The sequence below is a fragment of the Zalophus californianus genome, chromosome 9, assembly GCF_009762305.2.
Source record: "Zalophus californianus isolate mZalCal1 chromosome 9, mZalCal1.pri.v2, whole genome shotgun sequence".
NCBI lineage: Eukaryota > Metazoa > Chordata > Mammalia > Carnivora > Otariidae > Zalophus > Zalophus californianus.
Window position 1 is genome coordinate 94,363,306 of NC_045603.1, and position 9,441 is coordinate 94,372,746.

At 35.9% G+C, this 9,441-nt stretch overlaps 1 pseudogene; it reads left to right on the plus strand.

Annotated features, from left to right (window-relative positions):
• The first annotated feature begins 314 nt into the window (after window positions 1–314).
• On the plus strand, window positions 315–1,217 carry LOC113922281 (annotated as a pseudogene).
• The last annotated feature ends 8,224 nt before the right edge of the window (window positions 1,218–9,441 follow it).

Below are 9,441 nucleotides of genomic sequence, written 5' to 3' on the forward strand. Positions count from 1 at the left end.
AAATGTGACCCCAGCTTTCACTTTGACATCAGTTATGGAATAATCCAGCCCATGGCAAGGACACACAGTGTGTGAGTCGGAGTCAACTTAGCTATTTGGGAATAACAATGTTTTTCATCAAGACGGCATTGAGCTCATCTATTAGCATACCCTGGTGCTTTCCTGCTTGACATTAGTCACAGAACTTAAAAGAAACAAGAACTTTACTTTCACACTCAGAGATCAGCTGCCTATAGTACGTAAGGTCCAAATATTCAAGGGATCACAACCAGTGACATTAGACTTGGCTTTTTGGTTTGTTTTTCCTCCTAGACATGGTAACTTTACTACTGGGCATTTTTTTCCATCCTAGTAATAACAGAATTTGTTCTAGGAAATTTTGCCAGTGGCTTCATAGCAGTGGTGAACTGCATTGACTGGGTCAAGAGACAAAAGACGTCCTCAGCTGATCAAATTCTCACTGCTCTGGCGGTCTCCAGAATCGGTTTGTTCTGGGTTATGTTAATAAACTGGTTTGCAGCTGTGTTGAATCCAGCTTTATTTAGTTTAGAAGTAAGACTTATTGTTCATAGTGCATGGATGGTAAACAATCATTTTAGTATCTGGCTTGGTACTAGCCTCAGCGTATTTTATTTGTTCAAAATAGCCAATTTCTCTAGCCTTATTTTTCTTCGCCTGAAGTGGAAAGTTAAAAGTATAGTTCTTGTGATACTGTTGGGGTCTTTGTTCTTTTGGTTTTTCATGTCACAGTGGTAAGCATATATGAGAAAATGCATATGAAGGAAACATCGCTAGGCAGACCAAATTGGGGAACATTGTAAGCCTTTTGAATATGACTGTATTCACACTAGCAAACTTTGTGCCCTTGGCTATATCCCTGACATCTTTCCTGCTGTTAATCTTTTCGTTGTGGAAACATCTCAAGAAGATGCAATCCAGTGGTAGAAGATCCCAAGATCCCAGCACCAAGGTCCACATAAGAGCCATGCAGACTGTGATCTCCTTTCTCTTGTTATTAGCAGGTTACTTCCTGACTCTAATTGTCACAGTCTGGAGTTCTAATGGGCTGCCGAACAAGTTGATCCTCCTGCTTTGCAAGGCTATTGGAATCATGTTCAAGCCACTCATTTATCCTGATTTGGGAAAACAAGAAGCTGAGAGAGGACTTTCTGTCATTTCTGTGACAGCTGAGGTGCTGGCTGAAAGAAAGGATATAAGAGGGGCATCATGTGTTTTCTAGGAGAAAACAAGTTGATGGAGTCTATAACATTTTATACTTCTTTCCTCTTTTTCTAATGAGTATAACATTGAGTGCTTTCTAAAGTGCTTTCTAGAAAAGTCTTTTACCTAAGCGTATCACAAAAGGTGTGAGTGTGTATTTATGAAAAATATGAGAAAGATTATAAGATTAGCATATCATTAACCCATCTTTTGCAGGTAAGCAATCTAATTATACAAAATATTGTAAGAAATTTCTCCAAGATTATGAAGCAATGTGTATTTCATATACATATTCTATGTATCATCTTCTAATTGAAGAATTTCTGATCTATATTTATGCATTTTCCAGAACCGACAACTTGATCTCAGGAAACCATTGTTATTTCCCATTGTAATCAGCACCACACATATGTACCACAGTATTTAGATTTTATTGTTTGAGTCTTCAATCTTTTGTGTGGTAATGATATTCAGTTGTAAATCACACATTGAGGATGAATGTTTGGGGTAGATATTATTCCGTCATGAATTCTTCTTGGTTAACGGAAAGCCATCAGAGCTATTATTAGGAAAAGAAAGATGCACACAATAAAATTCAAGAGTGATAAATATATTTAGAATACATTTTATGTATGTGTACAATAAACAATGCTAAAGAATATGAGATTTGATACAAGTAGGTAAACTCTTGGATAAAAAATCAAGTTCTACGATAAGATTGAGGAAGAAAAAAAATGAGCATGACTTGCTTTCAATGTTTCTATGTTCCCATATGCTGCTAGGAGAGTCATTTCTTACAATTTTTGAATGAAGAAGACCTTTTTGGTAGTTGAAATCTGAAGTCAAATTGTTCAGTTCTCATCTTTGAATCTCTGAATTGCCAATCATTTTTTCCCTCTTGCTACCTAAAAAGTTTCTTTTAAGCTTCAGATAACAAGACTCAGATCTTCCTTGTCTTAAAAATATGTTCATTATGGGCACCTGGGTGGCTCAGTTTGTTAAGCGACTGCCTTCAGCTCAGGTCATGATCCTGGAGTCCTAGGATGGAGTCCTGCTTCGGGCTCCCTGCTCAGTGGGGAGACTGCTTCTCTCTCTCTGACCCTCCCCCTTCTTGTGCTCTCTCTCTCATTCTTTCTTTCTCAAATAAATAATAAAATCTTTAAAAAAATATGTTCATTATAAGAATAGTAAAAATTTATGGTACTGGAATGCCTGGGTGGCTCAGTCAGTTATGCGTATGCCTTTGGCTCAAGTCATGATCCCAGGGTCCTGGGATCAAGTCCTGCATTGGGCTCCTTGCTCTGTGGGAAGCCTGTTTTTCCCTCTGCCTGCCTCTCCTCCTGCCTGTGCTCTCTCTTTCTCTCTGACAAATAAGTAAATAAAATCTTAAAAAAAAATGATAGTACATAATGACCTTTCTGCATATATTAAAATAGTATCTGTTATGTTTATATAATAATTATAGGGAATGTCTTCATCATCTGTTTTATTACAGTCTTGTGGAAAATAATGAAATAGTGTGTTGATGTATTATTAATAACAAATTCTATTTTAAGAAAGAAATGTATTACCTGGTTCAGCAACTGAATTTACATACCAAATTGATTTTTACATTAGGAAATTTTAACATCATTGAAACCTTAAGATAAATTATTCCTACATCTAATTTATTCATTTGTTTTTAATCATCTGTCTGCCCCAGCAGAATATACACAATGTAATGTGGAGATCATGTCTATGTTGTTTCCTGCTGACTCCTCAGACCATAAAGCCAGCCCTGGGAATAGTTAGTCCAAATGATGTGCTAATGACTGAAGACATGGATGAATAGAGCGTATTGTGGTTGGAAAACCAATGAAAACAAAACCCGTCACAAAATCAGCAGGTTGAGTGGATTCTTGGTTTTGTTTCTTCACTATTCAAATGCATCTACACGAAACAGCATATTCTCAATTCCAATTTCAACATTAGACTGGGTGGACAAAAAGTTGTCACAAATAGGCTACAAAACATAAAATGACTCATACATAGTATAGACTTAAATTGATCTTTTCAGAGTACTGATGTGTTTGAAGAGCCTTCTCAATACAGTTACCCTGGGAATTAGGCTGAGCAAACGTATTCCGGGGTCATCCCCATTCCTGACAGCCAGGAAGAAAAAGGTGTATGGAGGAGTGTTCATGGGGAGATTTTTGTTGGGTTGGACCTTTAAATGATGCACATAATTTTCACTCATATGACATTGTTAAGATTTCAGCCACATCGCCACAACCACCTGTGAAGGAGGCTGGGAAGTAAGTCTCTCTGTGGCCCAGACGAAGAGCAGAAATGCAATCAAGGACATGGATGTTGGAGAGCACTTAGTACCATTACAATTGAAATAGCCAATACATTATTGTAAAACAGTTTCTGCCTTTAGAGGCATGATGTAGCTTGTTCGTGTCACTTTGACAATTTATACAAGCCCTATAACCATCATGAATATCAGCTCTTTTTCTCTATTTCTTCATAAATTCTAAAGAACTCAAGTTCAAACTAAATGTTCCTAGCCACATAAAACAATAGTTGATTCTGCACTGTAACATCTGTAGCTTCCTCATGTATATTCCCAGCATATGTTGCTTATAAGTTCTGATTTAGCTCTTACAATATTATGCAACCAATTATTTATACTTATTTGTTCTAGAACATGAGAGTGTTCTTTGAACTATAAATAATTTAATTTCATTAAATTATTCCTATAAATCATTGAATCAATAAAAATACTTGATAGAATGAGTGACAATAATAATTATATAAAACTTTTTTCTAGCAATTTCCTTCAAAATCTAAAATATTTGCATTCAAATGTATGGCTCAGAGAAGATGAAAGTAGAACTTAGGGGAAAAATAATGTCTCATATTTGCATGTTTTCATACCTGACTTCATCCTTTTAATCATTAGCACAAATGGACATTTTCAGCTGGTTCAAGGATCAGTGGAGATTGATTAACATTTCCTCTGGAAATTAGATAGTACCTGACTAAATAATAAGAGGGGTATTCATGAAACTTCGTATCTCTTCCCAGAACTAATTGGTTTAGCACTGGAATTAAAGTATCAATAGAGGGAACTATTCTTTTGTGAAGGTCTCTGCATCTACATCACACAGCAGAATTTTGGTTGTCCTTTCTGGAATTATGGTGCAGACATCTCTAAGTGGATGTCAACCTGCAACTGTTTAGCTATGAAGCCATCAGTGAGGCACCACACCAGAAATACATTGATGGAAATGTGAGTTGGAATGAAGATCTCTTTCTGGTGGTGGCAGCGGAAGTCATCTTAGGAATGCAGGGAAACGGGTTCATGGGACTGGCAAACGGCACTGAGTGGGTCAAGAATGGCAAATAATTTTGAGAAATAGCAAGCTAACACAGATACCCAAGACTACTGTGATATCTTAAATTCTGAGAAAATGAATACATTTAGCTTCATAGAATTTGAAAGAAGTTTCCGTATTCTAAGGGAAAAGACTTTAACAGAAGTCCTTGTAGGTTCATTTCAATTTCAACATTCCTTTTATCAGGTCCTTTTAGATGTTGAACAGCACTATAATTTCCCTTACCCCATGCTGTTACCTAATAAATTTTCTCAAAGTGATCTGATATAATGTTTCATTAAGGGAAATTTCACTGCTATAGTAACGCTAGCTGGCAGCAGCAGATTATTTGAGACAGAAAGAAGAAAGTTTGTAAAACTAATATGGAACATTAATAAATGTATATGCTATCCAATGCAATATGAAGAAATATATGTAATCACGGTCATAGGGAAAAGAATAACAAAATTTTTTCAATTTTTCAACTTAAATTCAAAATTAGAATAGAAAAGGGATTATGTTAAATGTAAAGTAAGTGTAATAATAATCTAATAAATATAAAGGTACAAACATTAGTTTGATGTTACTAATTTTAGAAAGGATCCGAAGCAATGGGATGTTTCATATAGTATTCATAGAATTGAAAACTGGGAAAAACAACTTTGTGCAACAGTATGGTATTTTGTAATGAAGGTGAAGATGTGTATCCTGTAACATATTAACTGCACTCCTATTTAAATCACTGGAGAATGTTTGGTACTTGGGCACCAGGATATATATGCAAAAATGTGTATATTACTACTTTTCTTAAGAGCTGGAATTGAGGTCATACAAATGTCCATTATGATAAATGAGTAAATAAACTATGGCATACTTATACAATAGAATACTATGAAACAATGAAAATGGACAAACTGGATCTATAATGTTTCTTGGTTCTTTGTTAGAGAAAAAAAGTCACAGATATAGAAAGGTAAATTTGTAAAGCATAATACATATTCAGTGTAGTGTTTGGATATGTGTGTGTATATAAAGTGCTACTTTGACTACTGTAATAAAATAACCCGGATTTAATCACAGTAACTGGAAATGCAAATAAGCAGGTGGAAGAATTTTGTTTGCTAATGATGTTATCAAAATATGAAGGGGGTGCGCCTGGGTGGCTCAGCTGGTTAAGTGTCATCTGCCTTCGGCTCAGGTCATAATTTGGGGGTCCTGGGATCACGCTCAGTGGGGAGTTTGCTTCTCCCTCTCCTTCCACCTGCTTATTTATAGTAATTTAATTGCTAGGTTTCCCTTTACTTTTTCTAAAAATTATGGCAAAATGACCTCAAGCCAAACAAACATTGCACTTTCCTATGAACATGTATATAGCTTTTATATAATAATACAGAATCTTTCCTTCATATTTTTCTAAAGATTTTTAATTATTTGTTTGAGAGAGAGAGCATGAGCTGGGGGTGGGGGGCAGAAGGAGAGGGAGAAGCAAACTCCCCACTGAGAGTGATCCCAGGACCCCCAAATTATGACCTGAGCCGAAGGCAGATGACACTTAACCAGCTGAGCCACCCAGGTGCACCCCCTTCATATTTTGATAACATCATTAGCAAACAAAATTCACACACTATCCAATATGAAGCATAAAGAACCAAATAAATGGAAAATACAGGCTAGCAGACATGAAGGTTACAGTCAAAAAGTCTAACAGTCTGGAGTTCTAGAATGTAGAAGAGAGAAAAGGGGTGGAAAGTTATATTGCTGAGATTTTCCCAAAACTAATAAAATGTTTCAATCCTTTGATTAAGAAACCACTGAACCTCAGACAAGATAACAAAAACAATTTAACTTATAAACACTACAAGAATCCAAAGATCAAGAGAAAATCTTATAAACAGCCTGAGAAAAACAGATTATATTAAAAGAAATAGCTGTTTCAGTGATTTTTTAAAATAAGATTTAATTTATTTATTTTGAGAGACAGAGAGAGGGAGGGAGTGTGCACAAGCAGGAGGAATGGCAGGCAGAGGGAGAGGGAGAAGCAGACCCTCCACAGAGCAAGGAGCCCGACACATAGCTTGATTCCAGCACTCTGGGATCATGACCTGAGCCCAAGGCAGATGCTTAACCGACTGAGCCACCCAGGCACCCTGTTTCAATGATTTTTAAATGAGTTCTGTATATATCTGGGAGTCAGGTACAGTTTGGGTGGTTGTCAGTTTAGGTTGGATATCGCTGGGAAAATTTGATTCCATTAGTGTCATTTTCCTTCTGGGACAAGTTCACTAATCTGGGCATGTTCTCATGGTGATTGAAGAAGAGCAAGATGGGGCTGGCCCCAGTGGAGGAGCCATTTCAAATCTTTACTGTGTCCCATCTATTAATTCTCAATTCATCAAAGCAATTTTACATGACTGACCTCAAAGCCAAGGGGCAAGGCAGTCACCCTGCCCATGGTAGAGGGTACTGAAAGATTACTATCCAAAGAGTATAGCTACAGTGAGGATTAAATAATTTCAGGAAAATGAGGCAATCCATCCTAGTTTACCTTCTTGGTTAAATGATTCCGGCTCCTCCCACATACAAAATATGCTCATTCCTATCTGAGCATCACCCAAAGTGTTATTGTTAGAGCACTATTCTTGAATTCCAGGATCTTAAAATCTACATCCTATTTGGTTATGTCTCTTATTAATCTGGTAATTAAGAAATTTAAAAGACAATTTATTTTCCTGGCAAAGATGTGGTATGTAGGGTTGAAATGACAGGATAACCATAACAAACAGCTCCATTCAAATAGAGGAATAATAGAAAACATATTGCAATTATGGCTCATAGAAGTTCTGAAATCATGTGTTGAAAATATTTTCATGACCCTTTACTTTGATTTTAAAAAATTTTTTATTTAAAAAATTTTCCAGCTTTATTAAAATAAAATTGAGAAATAAAATTGTAATATATTTAAAGTGTATAACATGATCTTTTTATGTATGAAAGAATTCCCACAATCAAGTAAATTAATACATTCATCACTTCAAATGGTCACTTTTCTTTGATGAAAAAGCTTAGGATCTCCTCTCTTAGCAAAATCAGTTATACAATACAGTATTATCAGTTGTAGTTGCCATGCTATAAACTGCATCCTCAGAACTTATTCCTTTCATAACTGAAAGTTTGTACCATTGTAGAAACCTCTCCTCATTTCCCCCACCTCCAGCCCCTGGCAACCACTTTTCTACTTCCTGTTTCAAAGGGCTTAGCTTTTCTTTTTAGATTCCACATATAAGTGATAGCATGTGTTACTTATCTTCTCTGTCCGGTTTATTTCACTTAGCGTAATGCCCTCAAGGTCCATCTATGTTGTCACAATTGGTAGGATTTCTTTCTTTTTAAATGCAGAATAATATTCCATTGTTTATATACTTACCACATTTTATTTATTCACTGATCTGTTAACAGACACTTAGGTTATTTCCATACTTTGGCTATTGTGAATAATGTTGCAGTGAACATGCGAATACACATACCTCTTTGAGATAATGGTTTTGTTTCCTTTGGATATATACCTAGAAATGGGAATGCTGAATTACATGGTAGTTCTCTTTTTAATTTCCTGAGGAACCTCCTGTGGCTGTACCGATTTACATTTCCTCTAAGTGTACAAGGATTCCCTTTTCTCTACATCCTTCCCAGAATTTATCTCTTGTCATTCTGATAATAGAAATTCTGAGAGGTATGAGGTGATATCTCATTGTGGTTTTGATTTGTATTTCCCTATTTTTTTTAAAGATTTTATTTATTTATTTAATTAACAGAGAGAGAGAGAGAGAGAGAGAGAGAGACAGTGTGGAGGGAACACAAGCACGGTGAGTGGGAGAGGGAGAAGCAGGCTGCTGGCCGAGCAGGGAGCCCGATGCGGGGCTCAATCCCAGAACCCTGGGATCATGACCTGAGCTGAAGGCAGTCGCTTAACCAGCTGAGCCACCCAGGCGCCCCTTGTATTTCCCTATTAATCAGTGATGTTGAGCACCTTTTCATGTACCTGTTGGCCATTTGTATGTCTTCTTTGGAAAAATGTTTATTTAAAAACTTTGCCTATTTTAAAGCCCGATTATTATTTTTTTAATTGATTTGTATGAGTGCCTTGTATATTTTGGATATGAACCTCTCATCAGATCTGTGATTTTCTCTCATTTCATAGGTTGCCTTTTGATTTGTTGATGGATTCCTTTGTTTCGTGGAAGATTTTTAGTTTGAGATAGTCTCATTTATTTTTATCTCTGTTGCCTTTGTTTGGTGTCAAATATTAAAAAATCATTTTGCCAAGACCAATATTAAGGAGCTTATCCCTATTTTTTTTCTAGGAGTTTTATGGCTTCAGAGTTATGTTCAATCTTCAGTCTATTTTGAATTAATTTGTGTGTATGGTGTTAGACTGGAGTCTAATTTAATTCTTTTGCATGTAAATATCCTGTTTTTCTAGTGGATTTTTTGAAGAGACTTTCCTTGCCCCATTGTATATTCTTGGAGCCATTGTCCAAAATTAATTTTCCATATATACATGGGTTTATTTCTGCACTCACTACTCTATGCTATTGATCTATGTGTCTGTTTTCATGCCCATATCATTGTTTTTATTACTATACTTCTATAATATGGTTTGAAATGAAAAAGAGTGATGACTCTAGCTTTGTTTTTCTTTCTCAAGAGTGTTTTGGCTTTTCAGAGTCTTTTGTGGTTCCATACAAAATTTAAGATTGTCTTTTCTATTTCTGCAAAGCATGCCATTGGAATTTTTCTAAGAATTGCATTGAATCTGTAGATTTTTATGGTGTTATGTACATTTTAACATTATTTATCCTTC